The sequence below is a fragment of the Malus sylvestris genome, chromosome 5 (genome assembly GCF_916048215.2).
Source record: "Malus sylvestris chromosome 5, drMalSylv7.2, whole genome shotgun sequence".
Taxonomy (NCBI): domain Eukaryota; kingdom Viridiplantae; phylum Streptophyta; class Magnoliopsida; order Rosales; family Rosaceae; genus Malus; species Malus sylvestris.
This window is the reverse complement of record NC_062264.1, coordinates 13,455,504-13,469,674: the sequence shown is the minus strand read 5'-3', so window position 1 is coordinate 13,469,674 and position 14,171 is coordinate 13,455,504. Positions and strand designations below refer to the sequence as shown.

The following is a 14,171-nucleotide window of genomic DNA, read 5'->3' as shown; positions in this document are numbered from 1 at the left end:
TCTAGGGAAATCTGAGAATCAATTGGTGCAATCTAATTAATTCGAGGCATTGTCATTCATGGTTTATCGAAAGAATAACTAGAAATCGATTCGTATGCATATGTTTTATGTGTGGAGAAGGAACCCTCTAACTAAGCTTTCACCTATTCTATTTCATTCAATTTCGAGTTTTTAAAGTTTGTTTTACAAGTTTTTGTTTTTAAGTTTTAATTTTGTCAAAACAAAATCCCTTTTTCTTAAGTATTGTTTTTAGAGTCAAAACCTGTTTTCTTTTAGTATTTTGAGTCAAGTTAAGTTTTATTTTCGTCCAAATCACTTGTTAGGTCTAGAATTGAGTCCTTTTGATTGTTTGTTGCTGTTTGGAGTATTTTAAGTCAGTTTTGAATCTATAGAGTCTAGTTTAGTGTTTTTGAGTCTTATTTGCATTGATTAGCAGCCCCAGTTAATCCCTACTTACATCTTTACTACAATTATCAATAATAGGGTTTAATTTGTGTGTCGAGTTAATTTTCACCTCATAAACCAAGACTCAACTCTACAAGAAAAGAGATGAATTTGTTATGGAAAATTTTATACAGACCCATTTATTCTCTTTTTATACCTAACTTATAGTTTTTAATCTTGAAATTCTGAATCTGCCCAACAATTTTCTTTCTACACCCATAATGAAAACGAACAAAAATATAAAATTCCAACACTAGAAATTTGGGGCCATGCTATCACTACAAACCTTAACCACCGCCAATTTCTACCCCTCCCCAACCCCCCACCTCCATCTTCTTATCACCCACAATGAAACCCCCAAAGATAGCCATCAATGTCCCTTTCCCGATCTTTCGCCGGCCACACAATAGCTCTATCTTCCATGCAATCCTTCTAACATGTCCGAATTATGCCGAAATTGTCGACATGTCGAATCTAATTGTGTTGGACCATATATTAATAATACCATTAATTTTTCCAAAAAAAGAAAAAAAATATATTGACATGTTTCTTTTGGGTTTTTTAATCGGGGGTTGTTGGGAATAATGTTCTAATTTCCATATTTTTGTGGGTGGTAAGGGAGGTGGTGGTGGGGAGTTGGGGAGGTTAGAAACTGGGTGGTTGAGGTTTGAAGAGATAGGATGGCTAGAGTTGCCTATTGCTAAATTATTATTATTTTCTTTTTGTTCTTATTGGGTGTAGAAAGAGAATTATTGGGCACATTTGGAATTTCAAAATAAAAAATAATAAGTTTGGTGTAGAAAGAGGATAAATGGGTCTAAATAAAATTTCCCATTTGTTATTCCTTTGTAGAAACCTCTTTGCGTAAGCAAAGGCTATTCACCCAGAAGAGTACCTTCATTCCTTTGCTACCCTTTGCTACTTGACTCCCGTAAATTTGGATGATGGAATAGAATCTCAAAAGTTCTCAAAAAGGAAACCTCTAATTTCTTCACACCAATGATATATGTGAAAAGGAGATGAGTGACATAGGGATGAGTTTGGTGCTAGCAACACCAACCTATGTTGCCGGCCTTGTACAGAGAAAATGGAGAGTGATGCTTCTCCAATTTCTCCTAACAAAACCCTAGAGAAAGGGCTAGAGTTATAACGTCGTCTCCAACCGAAGGCTAGCCAGATGGCTCGTTTTAGCCCTCTGGCCCTCCAAGAAATTAATATTTTAATGAACAATACATGGCCATATTTCTTACCATCTCCAACCGAGGCCATAGGGCTTGTTTTAGCCCTGTCACAAAAAACTGTCTCCAACAGATGGTCAAAGAGCTATAGTATGGAATGTGAAGAATTGAAATAAAATAAGGTAAGATAGTATGGAATGGTGAAAATATGTGAGAAATTGTGTAAGAAAAAATTAGAAATAAAAAATAATAAAATAATAAAAACCTTCAAAAAAAAAAATAATAAAGTGGGCTAGGCATAAAAAACAAAAAATGGGCTGGGACAAAAACAAAAACCTAAGCCCTAAACCCTAAAGTGGGCTGGGCAAATGGGAAAAAAAAACAAAAAAAAAAGGGCTAGGCAAATGGAAATGAACAAAAAAAAATGAAATTGGGCTAGCCAGTGGACTGATTGGCTAGCTCATTTAGGCCAGCCGGTTAGCCCTTTAGCCCTTTTTGTCCAGTAGGGCCCACGACCCCTTTGGCCTGACCTTCGATTGGAGACGGTTTTCGGGCTATTTTCGACCCTCTGGCTCTCTGGACTCTTTGGTTCAAGATGGCCTAACACCCTTTATATAGTCCCTTTCCTTTAAGTGACTAAAGAAAAAAACTGTCACACTGCGACTGGCGAATAAGGAGTATTCACAAGTTAGGGTATAAGTATATTTTAGCTATAGAAATAAATTCTATAACCAAGACACGATGAGGAAAAATTACAATAAAATAATAATTTGTAGCAAAAACATAATACATCGTATAACACTGGTTAGTAACTTTTACATAATAAACGCTTGAGTTTACTACATAAAGTTTATTGAATAAGCAGTGGAATAACATTAGTGCATATATTAATTCACAACAAAAAGTACCAAGTAAATAATAGTTAGAATGCAACAATTTTTTCAAATGCATATATGTAAAATGAGATGGATGAATGTATTCACTCCCTTCTAATCCCGGTGACACATATCTAAGCTACCCAAGCCTGCACGTCCCATACCATGCTTATACCACTTGGCTCTGAATATCTTAGAATATGAGCCGTTCATCCCTTAAGTGCAAATTTTATAATTTAATTATCAACTTTCACTTTATTATATAGGCACTCCCCCGACACTCATTTATATACCCAAGCCATTCCCCTTGACATAAACAAGGTTTCATTATTTCATAATCAACCAATTGTATATTCAAGCTCTTCCCCCGACGGCTGACATAAAAAGGTTCATTATTTCATATTCAAGGCATTCTCCAGCCTTTGAATATCCTCACAACTCAAACACTTTACACAATTCAACATTTTTTCTTGCTTTGCCTTTGCATGAATGCTTATGTATATACAATGTAACATTATACAATCTACAACCCTAATCAAAATAGTTAGTAACCAAAATATATCATAGTATCAGTAAATAAAATATCAATAATATCCAACAGTATAATTGAGAAATATTACTATTACCATTTCCATTTGCTTCCTTTGCCGTCCTCCTTTAGATGATAATAACCATTTTCTTATATTAAATTCTAACTATTCTTTTAGTAAACCCATTTCGCTTCACTACAAGAAAACAGGACTTCAGTGACAATGGCAAAGCATCACTGAATACTACAAATTCGTCACATAATAGTATATGTGACTAATTTCAGTCGTCACAAGGCTCGTCACCTATGTGGCATCACCGATAGTATATGTGATGAATTTGTGATTCGTCACCTGTTTTTAGCATACGTGACGCCCGATTCCTCACATATTTTCAAGCCCAAATGCCAATCTTGACTCAATTTATTACGTTATAAGCGTCAGAAATCCTAAAATTATGTGATGAATAGGTACATCGTCACATGCTTCTTTAAATTGTTTATACTATATTTTAATCCATTTATTCTTTTACATTTTATCATTTTAGCAATTAAACTAGCATTTCAGCTTAATATAATTCTGTATATGGCAAGTACATACTATGAAACTCAATGAAAAAAAATTCTTATAATTCAAATATGGGTAGTTTTTACAGTAACATGTCCACAGTAACCTACAATATATCCCAATTGTAGCTTGCACAAGATAATATCATAACTAAAAATATTGAATAGGAGTTGTCTGCTACAAAATCTGTAGCATGAATAATAGGCAACGTAGAAGAAACTAGCCCTTTGAATAGGTTCAATCTTTAAAGCTCCAGCTGCATCACCACTTTTCATTTTGTAATCCATTCCAGTAGACATATCAAGAAGTGTTTCACTCGAACAAAACGGTTAGGTAACCCAAATGTTGTTCAAGTGCATAACTTACAGAAAACATTATAGCAAGAAAAAAAGTGTTGATACACAAGATATATCCCTTCTACAGTACACTTGACCAAAAGGTATACATATTAACACCTATTTAAGTTATTAAACCACTTTACCGGTATATATTTGTAACAGCACATGGAAATACCATGATTAACCTGCAAAAGACAAATGGATTCACACAAGTTATTTGCTAGCCAAGCTAGTTGGACCTTTTTTTCCATATTAGTGGACCTAACCGAACACAGAGACCATTCCTAAAAAACAGTGAGACCCAAATATTCAAATCCCAAATGACGACTAATTTATATATAAAGCAAAACAAGTAGACTTAGTAAGAAACAAGAATCCCAACTAAAATCTCAAACAAAAATCCATCACAACAAAAGGCAATTACCCATATGAGCTAACAAAAGGGTTGGAAGTACCAAGTACCAACCTGTAATTGAAAATTAATATAAAAAATGAGTTAGCCAAACATCCGAAAGGATCCAAATGTAGATTCCCAAAAAACACAAGAAAGAAAAATATTGAAGTATATTACAAAACGCTACTAATCTACGCTAGTGAAGGGAGAAGGGTTTGAACTTGAGACAATTGGTTGACTAAGAATGCTAGGGCAATCCATCACTCATTATTGCTTCTTTGTTTCTTTTTTCTTTCTCTTACATGAAGAAAGTTGAAGTTGCACTCCAAATTAGATAGCACCACACAACATTTTTCCCTTTCTAAATCACGACCTCAAAAAAACTTACCTCACATGCATTCTATCATGTCCTTAAAAAAGAAAAAATTACTATTATTATGGAGTGAGGGAAGAGTTTGAAACTATTACATTAATTGAGAGAAAAGGAGAGTTTCGAACCGAGACACATAAGTAGAAACTCTACACCTAATCCAATAGGAATTAATAATTTAGATTTGAGGTTAGGTATCGAATAACGAGTTGAATTAAGTTAGGACAAGTTAGACTGAACCTACTAAAATTGAACCATACACAACTAGTATTGTAGGATAAGTGTTGGATTATATGGTCCTCTTTTCCGATGGACCCCTTGCCTACGAATTATTCTCAAATGTCACATATCACCGTATATATTGTTATCTTTCTTTTTCACAGCACGCCAAAATTGATAATTAAAAAATCTGCCTCAATGATTTGTGACACATGAACAATTATGCACAAAAAAAAAATATATATATGAGACAAAAAGGAGTGGACAAAGTAAGAACACATATATATAAACCTGTAAACGGGTCGGGTATGAGACAAAAAGGAGTGGACAAAGTAAGAACACACATATATAAACCTGTAAACGGGTCGGGTTGAACCCGACCCGTTAAGTTAAAGGGTCACCCGAACCCAACCCGTTAAGCTAACGGATCACCCGAACCCGACCCGTTAACGAGTGTTAAGACTTTACTAAAATTACTAAAATATCCTCAACTAACGAGTATTAACGGGTCCTAACGGGTCTAACGGGTCTAACGGGTCTAACGGGTTGACCCAAAGTGACCCGTTATTTAACGGGTTGTTACCCGACCCGTTAAGCATCCATCCAAATACAAATATTAACAGGTTGGGTCGGGTCGGGTTAACGGGTTGGGTCCAAAATGCTAGGTCTAGATAATACTGCTTTATAAAAATAAAAAAATAAAAAAAAGAAAAAAAAAAGAATGACAGACTCAATGACTAAGCCTAAATCACCTTTTCTAATATTCAATATCATTGTATAAAAAATAAAAACATGTGTACATATGGTCATCTAGGATTCAACACCAAAAACCAAACACAAAACACAAAACACAAAACTTTGACGTTAAGAAAGGAAAAATTATTCTAACCACTCCAAAGGGCATAATTGGAAAGTTAAGTCAAATATTAAATGGGGCAGCCTAGCTAACCTCTGGGAAAGACGTGAGGAAGCCGCGAGACGACGTCGGAGAGACCTCGGCGCTGTAGACGGGAGCAATCGTGAGGGCGTAGCCGACTCCGATGCCGGCGACAAAGCGGCCGCACATGAGGAAGGTGTAGTTGGTGGAGAACCCCATGAGAATCGCTCCGATGAAGAAAATCGCTCCGGAGATGACTATGGTGTAGCGGCGGCCGACCCAGTCGGAAGTTTTTCCGGCCATGGCGGACCCAATGAGGGAGTAGATTTCAATAACACCGATCATGGTTGACTGCAGAGTATGAAGTGGTAACTAAAACAATTATGTATGTTTTCATCCTGCATGAAAAACAGAAGCATTCTAGAAAAATAATTTCATCCTACAATTCACAGTAAAAAGAAAAATACGGAAAATAAAAAGCAAATAGAAAAATTGATTAAAAATCCTCCATATATAATAATAAATCTAGTTAAAAATCCTCAATCATAGAATTAAACAGCCAGGCACAAATACATATAGATCTAGAAAAATCAAAACCAAAATTTACCCAAATTAGAGGCTACTGAGTGCGGATGTGCGGGCAGAGGGCTGCTGGAGGCAAGAACCTGCAAATTCAAAACCAAATTTAGAAAAAAAACGATAGAAAAAATTTGAAAAGAAACTTCAATCCTATCAGATTGGGTTTGAGCGTATGAAGGTGATCATACACTCTTAACATTCATCCAGAAAGTTCTGTACTTCCCATGTCCATCCGCTCATTGCTTTTTTTGGTCGCCACTAACAGTGACAAAAATCCAAGGCAATGAAATAGTAGCAAATTAAAATTAAAGTTTCACATTCTGTGGATCTGGTTAAAACTGTACAGTTTCACCCATTATTCATTGATTTTCGAAAGATAAAGGAAATTGATAACTGGGTGTCTAAGCTTGGCAACCAAATAACGAACTGAAGAGGAAAATCCAAAAGACAATTAAAGAAATGTAGGGAAACAAATAAGTACCTTGTTGTCGCCTGAAGAACTCGATAGAAAACCGAATCTCTCTTTCCCTAATTTGGGTCCCGTTATGTTAGAGAGAGGAGAGTGGCCAAGAAAGGAAGACGAAGGAGAGTGGTTGTCGCTGTCGCTGGCAACCACCAGTGGTTGGTCGTTGGAGTTGGGGTGAGAGAGTAAGCAAAGAGGAGCTGAAGACGGCCGGAATGGGTGAGAACAGAGAACTAAGTGAAATAGGTTTTACACCTTGGGGTTTTGATATTACTAGAAATTGAACCCGCGCGATGCTGCGGGTTTTAAAACTATGTTAAATGTGCAATCCATGTCAAAATTTATTTACATCCTAATGTTCAATAAAGAACCAAAACAGTCCACAATCATGCTATTTGGCCCCTCAATATGCAGACGCCATCCCCATCTTCATTCTGCAAATGAATTTATTCATTTTTCTATACCGAAATGAAAGCTTTCTTAAAAAGCATTAATTCATGAAAACCATTCTTACCTAATGATTATAAGAGATATATGCACCATAACACAGCATTCAGACATCCAGTAGTTGAAAGTGCAATGATCTGTTGCAATTGGTAAGTAATACTTAGTCAGTCACTTACCAAATGGACCAAACAATAAAGAAAAAAACAATCTTGGTTAATTCATTTTACTAAGGCTATGAAGTTCCGAAATGAAAATGCAGCAGTCATTTGGAATGTCAAGACTTATTCATAAAATTTAACCATGATATACAGATTCTCTGTGTTTTCATCTTCTGGATTACATGGAAAGTAGTGTTACAAAACATGTTAACGTCAAAAACTCATGATTTGGCCTGAAACCATTAAAATTCTTTGCTTATATTGGAAAGGGTTTAACAAATTAGGCATGATCGAGGACACTAATTCAAAGGATGGTTAAACTCTCTGACAACTATAAGTCTCATACAAAAACACTCAAAGAGCTCAAGTGGATTGCACAGTATCTCAACACAGATCACACGAATGGAAAACATCATTCAGACTTGCAATGCCTAACACTACACAATCCTACAATACTGTGTGAAAACCCGACCAAATTGTTCAACATTATCAAATTGAGCACAGTTCTGACTGATTTTATACATAATTCAATGATCCAGAACACCGCAACCATAATTTGAACAGTCTACATTCAAATTTCAGTAACTAAATAAATAAATACCCTTTTCCCACCCATATGCAGTATATTCACTTTCTTGAGAAAAAAGTACCAATAAATTGAAAAATTAAGAAAAACCCAAATGAAAGAACAGGAATTTTCATGTGGTCTGAGCTGTGCCACCTTTCGAAACGGTTGTTTCAGAAATCCTTGTGGGCATCTTCAATTTGCTGAACCTCTTCTGGTGTTCCAGTCTCTGGGTGGAACTCCCACACCTGAGACTTGCAGCCATGTTTCCAACTGCTGCATCTCGTGCATCCCGTCCCTATTGCTTAAGGGAAACATGGCTGCAAGTCCCAGGTGTGGGAGTTCCACCCAGAGACTTAAGCATCTTAATTGGATTCCCTACAATTTGGTAGAGGTTCATTCCAAGTTATTGGAATGGGATTTTCCTCTCATTATACCCTTGGTAAATATAAACAATCATTGGAGACCAAATAGCACACACTCATCAATAAAAGATTAGCAACCTTTACTCAGGATAAAACTACAAAAAAAAACTTGCACACAAACTTTTGCACTGAAGATGATGAGAAATAAAAATATCACACCAGAACTTCCACTTTCAAAAACAAATCATGGACCTACGGATTAGGAGAAAGCCGTAAGGCACTTCATGGCATTTTTAAGGGTCTGATATCTGCGAGCCGTTCACATATACCTATCAAAGTGAACAACACCATTAAATGCTAGGGTTGACATCTATTTGTACATCCACAAAATAGAAACAGTGAAGGAGACACAGTAAGCAAACCAAAAGTACTACTATTTTGCAGTGGAGGCTATATAAGTGATAATTTCAGCAACCTGTTGCTGAACCTGCATTTATCAAGACGTAACAAAGTAAAGCAAACAAAAAAAGGTATTGTTAAATCTTCCTAACTACAAATTCAAAACTATAAAGTACCTAAACATTTTCTCACTCCAACCAGAGACGGCAGAAAGTAAACGAACTAATATCTCAACTGATTGGTTAATGTCCTGTAAAGCTTCCACTTCTTTTTTATATGAGGATATCGCTGCAACAAAATCAAATATAGTTATAATAAATTCAACCAATATGGCATGAAAACCATGTGAATTAATCATATGAATTGAGTCAAATGACTGAAAAACACAACACAAAACACATCAAACCACCAACAAAACAGATCGATATCCAAAGTTTGCAGTGAAAAACACAGAGACTTAAAAATTAACAGGAAAAAATAGTGACAACCATTGTTAAAAATACACTCAAAGAGTTAATAAGATTAGATACAGAATATTTAAGCATTCATAAAACAACATGAATAAATAGAGGAAAAATTAACAACTCACCCCATAGAAATTAATCAAACATTGTAAGCCTGCAATGAACAAAACAAACAGTGAAAATTTAAAAAAAAAAAAAATCAAACATGAAAAAATTCAAAACAAATCAAACATGCAAGAATAAAAATTAAATAAAATTAAACACCACATCAATCCAAAACCCAAATTTTATTTCTTTTCTTTTCCTCCAAATTAGACCCCCCAAATCCAAAATGGATCGAGCCCAGGGGAGCTGCAATTTCTCACCGGTTCCAGAAGCCGCATGCCCTGCGGTGCTGTAATGGAATCGTCACATATTATTCAACGAATATGCATAGACTACAGAATTTCCAGAAAATAAACTTTGTAAATTATGCATAAAAACATTTACAAATGGCAAAGATTCATATTTGCAAAGGGAAAAAAGTACAAATTCATTCAAGCAAAGAAAGCAATAATTGCAAAAGAAAAGAAATATTGTAGACCAATGATTTATGGTAATAATTATTATGAAGAAAGAAATTGTTCTTATTTTTCTACTGGCTATCAATGTTGTTACAACCCTTGATATGATTTTTTAAGAGCTTTCATAGTTGTTAAAACTAATTGACTTTTGCTGTTGAGAAGGGTGCCTTCTATAGGAAGAAAACAAAATATAAAGTTAGTTATAAACTTAATGCACAATATAATGAAAGTTTTACCTCCAAGGTAATAGGCAGTAGGTGGATAAGCATTCGGGAGATAGCATATAGCGGATATACAAAATCATGTAACAAAGGGGTAACAGAGTGCTCTGGTGGGATCTGTCCAAGGTCTTTCTGGTTCTGCATAGAGAAGATCAAATAAAACTCCTGATTACCTGCTGTTGGAAACAAATAATAAATATACAGGGAATTTTATAGAAAATTAGGATTAGATTTTAACGGTTCTTACCCAAATTCGGCCAAATTCAAGCCTACCCTCAACGATTCCAGTTCGTATAGCCTCAACTCAGCATCACACAGAAGAATGTTAAACATGCAACACGGAAATGAACCAATTCCCTAAACTTTCGAAATTGGGGATGATCTGAATATGGAATAAAACCTAGAATAACTTGCCATGAGTACAGAACGTTTTAGACAACGATTGAAGCCCATAATTTAACGCGGCAGTGGCCCCTAGTGGTCGTGGTGGTTCCGCTGCAAGAGAGAGTAATTGAAATATGCAGAACAAAAAACCATAGAAACAACAGAAAGAAAAACTCAAAATTTTTAGTAAAATTAAGAACAAAAATCACTAATCACACAACCAAATTTAATAGAAATAAAAACATCAGTATGCACGAAAGACCAAAATAATTTTTGAGGGGGAGGAAATTGATGAAACATCGAACCTTGAGAACTTGATTTTCTGGGCAGCGAGTGGAAGAGCAGAAACGGGCTTGAAGGGAGTGAGTTTGGTTGGATTCTAGGGCTTGATAGGTGTGCATGCAGTCGAAATCCGTGATGAGGAGAAAATTGATTTCGTGCAAGAGATTTTTTGTTTGAATCAAGTCGAGCAGGAATGAAGAGAAAACTGAGTTTCTCACCTCAGGTTGCTAATCATGGTTTTTAGCAAGAAAGGGAGAAAGAGAGAGAGAGAGAGAGAGAGAGAGAGAGAGAGAGAGAGAAGCATAAAACTGGAGATCGGAGAGCCATCAGAGCACGAAGATCTTTTGTGAGGCAGAGATCGAAATCAAAATCAAAAAAGGAAGGCTCGAGAACTTCTGAAACCATGCAACGCGTCGACATCTCATAGATGCAGAGGAAACGTGGATATCAGGGGCATACATGAAATAACAGAAAATCAAGAAGGGCAAAAACGGAAGAACACTGTGCTTATGAACAGTGTTTTAGGCTTTTTTTCTCTTTTAGTATATATACTAGCTAGTAATGCCCGATGTGTTGCTGCAGGAGTACAAATTGACTTTCTAGCAGTGTATAAACTTGAGTTAGCATCAGTGTAACATTAATTAATCTAAACAAAATTACCATAGTGAAGGAAGGAATTTTATTTGCTATAGAAAAATCAGAGTTTTGATACCTTACAAAGGTAACTTGTTTAAAAAGATTGAAAGCCAGCAGTTTTCAAACTTGAAATTACACAGCATCCTTTGAAAAATAGCGACCATCATCGGATAGAACTATTGTACCACCTAGAGGAAAGAAAAAACAATGAGTCACTAAGATAGTCTTATACACAAAAAGAAAACGCTTGAAACTGAATGAACAAAATATTCAAACATGGAAAGCACATCATAAGGGATAATCTATCGTTTTTGGCCAAGTGAGGAATGATATCTTGAGGTACCGAGAGAAAGAAAAAAGTAGTTTCACATTATTTTATGATACCTGTTGGGTTAGTCTTGTATTTCACTTTATTTATAAAATCGACTACTGATATGGTTACAATGCTGGTAACATCACCCCTAGTATTGGGTGTCCATCTAATTTAACTTAAAGTTTCTTGTTCAATTTTGGATATACATAATGCTTCAGTTTAAGTTTTACCATGCAAAAAAATTGCGAGTCTAAATGGGTTTTATAAATAGATGATAAAACAGCAACTCAGTAGAATCGAAGACAATGAAAATTGAATATTATTTACCATAAACTGACATGCAAATTTTAAATGCAAGACTGCAAATGAAGAGAATTTGTTTCATCGTGTTCAGCAAGGAAATAAATAGCAATGAAAATAGTATGATTTGGTGACCTTTACCTAACTTATTCCAATGATAAGGATTAAAGGTTGACCAAACCAGATTCTGCAAGTAATGAGGTTGTATAAAAAAGCGAACAATTTTGGTCTCAAATTTTTTCTAGAATAATTGAAAAAAAATAAGAAAATTAACAGGTAGGAGTGTTTAACGTTATTTAATTATATGGAATGACATTAGTGAAGACCGAAGAGTCACATCACGTGTGACAGCAAAAGAAGCTGTATCTAGATTTGGGAAAAAAAAATACCTATAATCATAGAAATAAGTAAATAGAATTTTCAAATGCTCTTACCTGCAAGGCTTCGAGTCAAATATAACTGGTAAGCCCATTCCATTAGGGAAAGTTACGACCGATCCTGATGGACTCATCACCCAACGGACAGAATCTGGCAGAAGTATAAAAGCATTTGCTGCCCTTTATTGCAAAAGAAATGAATTACCATAAATCAAGAATCTATAGCATGATACACAAACAGAGGAATCATAGCACACAAACAGAGGAATCATAGCACCAAACCATTTGAATAAACAATATAAATAGATAAAGAGAGAAGAGATTGCAATACCTTCTCTGTGTGTATTACAAATGAAGCAAGGAGGATGGAGCTTTGATCTGAAACTGCTATAACACACGGGAGGGAGGGTTGGGAGCGAATGGCTAATTACTGCCTAATTTGACAGAATTTGGCCCGAATTGAGCTTGCCTATTCACTGTAAATTGCTAGAAAATGCAGCGGTTAGGGTTTAAACTGAAATCACAAATTTAAAGCAGATAGAATGTACCTGAGGTTATGAGGAGGTCCTCGCTAATGCTAGATGGGGCATCAGCCCAAGTCCTCTTCCATATGGGGATTCATGAATCGGAGGGGACATCTTTGATAACCAACATTGTATCCGCTCAAGGATGGGACATCTTTGATAATACATTTTTTATAATACCTTTAAAATGGAAGACAATTCAATTGCGTTCCTTTGGTGCTTAACATGGAACAACAATGCCCGCTGGCTGAAAAGAGCAGATTTCGTACAAAAATACTAATAAATTTTGAAGGAACCTAGAAACAAAAATTGCAGGAGAATTAACTATTTAGCTTTACTCCTTAGGTCAGTTCATAAAACCCTAAATGGTCGAAAGCCATTTGCTTTCCACTTGTAATCTCAGCCCAGAACAAAACTTCATTCAGTCAAGAACATTCCTTTACTTGTATTCCTGGTGTTCTACTTCAATTTTATATTTTGATGGAAACCCAGAAACCCCCTTTACGTATATTACTACTGATTACCCTAACTATGTATCACAGCACCCAGAAACCCTGATTACACAGAAACCCATAAACCCTGATTACCCTATACCATATATCACAGCACCAATTCAAATAAGCCTTTGAAGAACTGGTGCCCCATTTTCGCTAACCAATTAATAAAACTTAAACCCAAAACACTTTTTAGACTACGAAGTTCAAAGAAACCCAAATCTTCCAATTATCCAGTTCAATATTTCAATTTCCCAACTAAAAAAGTTGAAATGAGCAGATAGAGGTTGACAGAGAATGAAATTTATTAACCCAAATCCTACACGCTAATAAACATGCAAAACTCACCTGGAAACGCCAGATTAGATCCCTAGAATCGGCGCAACTCGATTTAGAAATCGAGTTTGACTGTGTTCCAATTCGTTTGGGGACAAAATTAGGGTTTGATTTAAGAGGAAGCAATGTATCCGGGTTTTCGTTCAGGCGAATGGGCGCAGAGACGTGGAAAAAGAAGGATTATGAAGCGAATTGAGGGGCAAGATTGATCGCACTTGTTGGAATCGAATGCGAGATTTAGTAAGCCCGAGAACAGCAAAAGAGAGAACTGTGAGAAAGATGTGAGAACGCAACGGAAAGCAAAAGAAAAATTGAGAACACAGTCCAAATAGAGGGAGGAGGATCCTCTCCCGAGATCTTAGGATCCGCAATCATGTCCGTTCATTGTATATCGTGCGGTCAGAAATTATTTAAAATTTAAATTTTAAAATTCAAATATGAATAGTATCTAACGAAAACTGACCGCACGATATAAAATGAACGGACAAGATTGCAGGATCCCTAGGAAACTG

The 14,171-nt window shown here is 35.7% G+C and overlaps 1 long non-coding RNA gene across 26 annotated transcripts; it reads right to left on the bottom strand.

Annotated features, from left to right (window-relative positions):
* Positions 1–3,626: 3,626 nt before the first annotated feature.
* LOC126620748 (uncharacterized) lies at positions 3,627–13,971 on the bottom strand. Of its 26 annotated transcripts, none has more exons than XR_007622640.1 (16): positions 13,672–13,971; positions 12,854–13,009; positions 12,637–12,781; positions 12,363–12,485; positions 10,261–11,503; positions 10,029–10,151; positions 9,355–9,383; positions 8,942–9,053; positions 8,789–8,853; positions 8,623–8,695; positions 8,158–8,379; positions 7,346–7,415; positions 6,850–7,265; positions 6,397–6,454; positions 5,862–6,187; positions 3,627–4,114 (listed from the first exon to the last, which is right to left on the bottom strand). It is a non-coding gene; the product is annotated as an uncharacterized LOC126620748 (long non-coding RNA). The 26 variants fall into 26 exon arrangements; XR_007622644.1 differs by having other exon boundaries at positions 8,801–8,853; XR_007622628.1 differs by adding an exon at positions 9,595–9,623 and having other exon boundaries at positions 8,158–8,853.
* Positions 13,972–14,171: the final 200 nt, after the last annotated feature.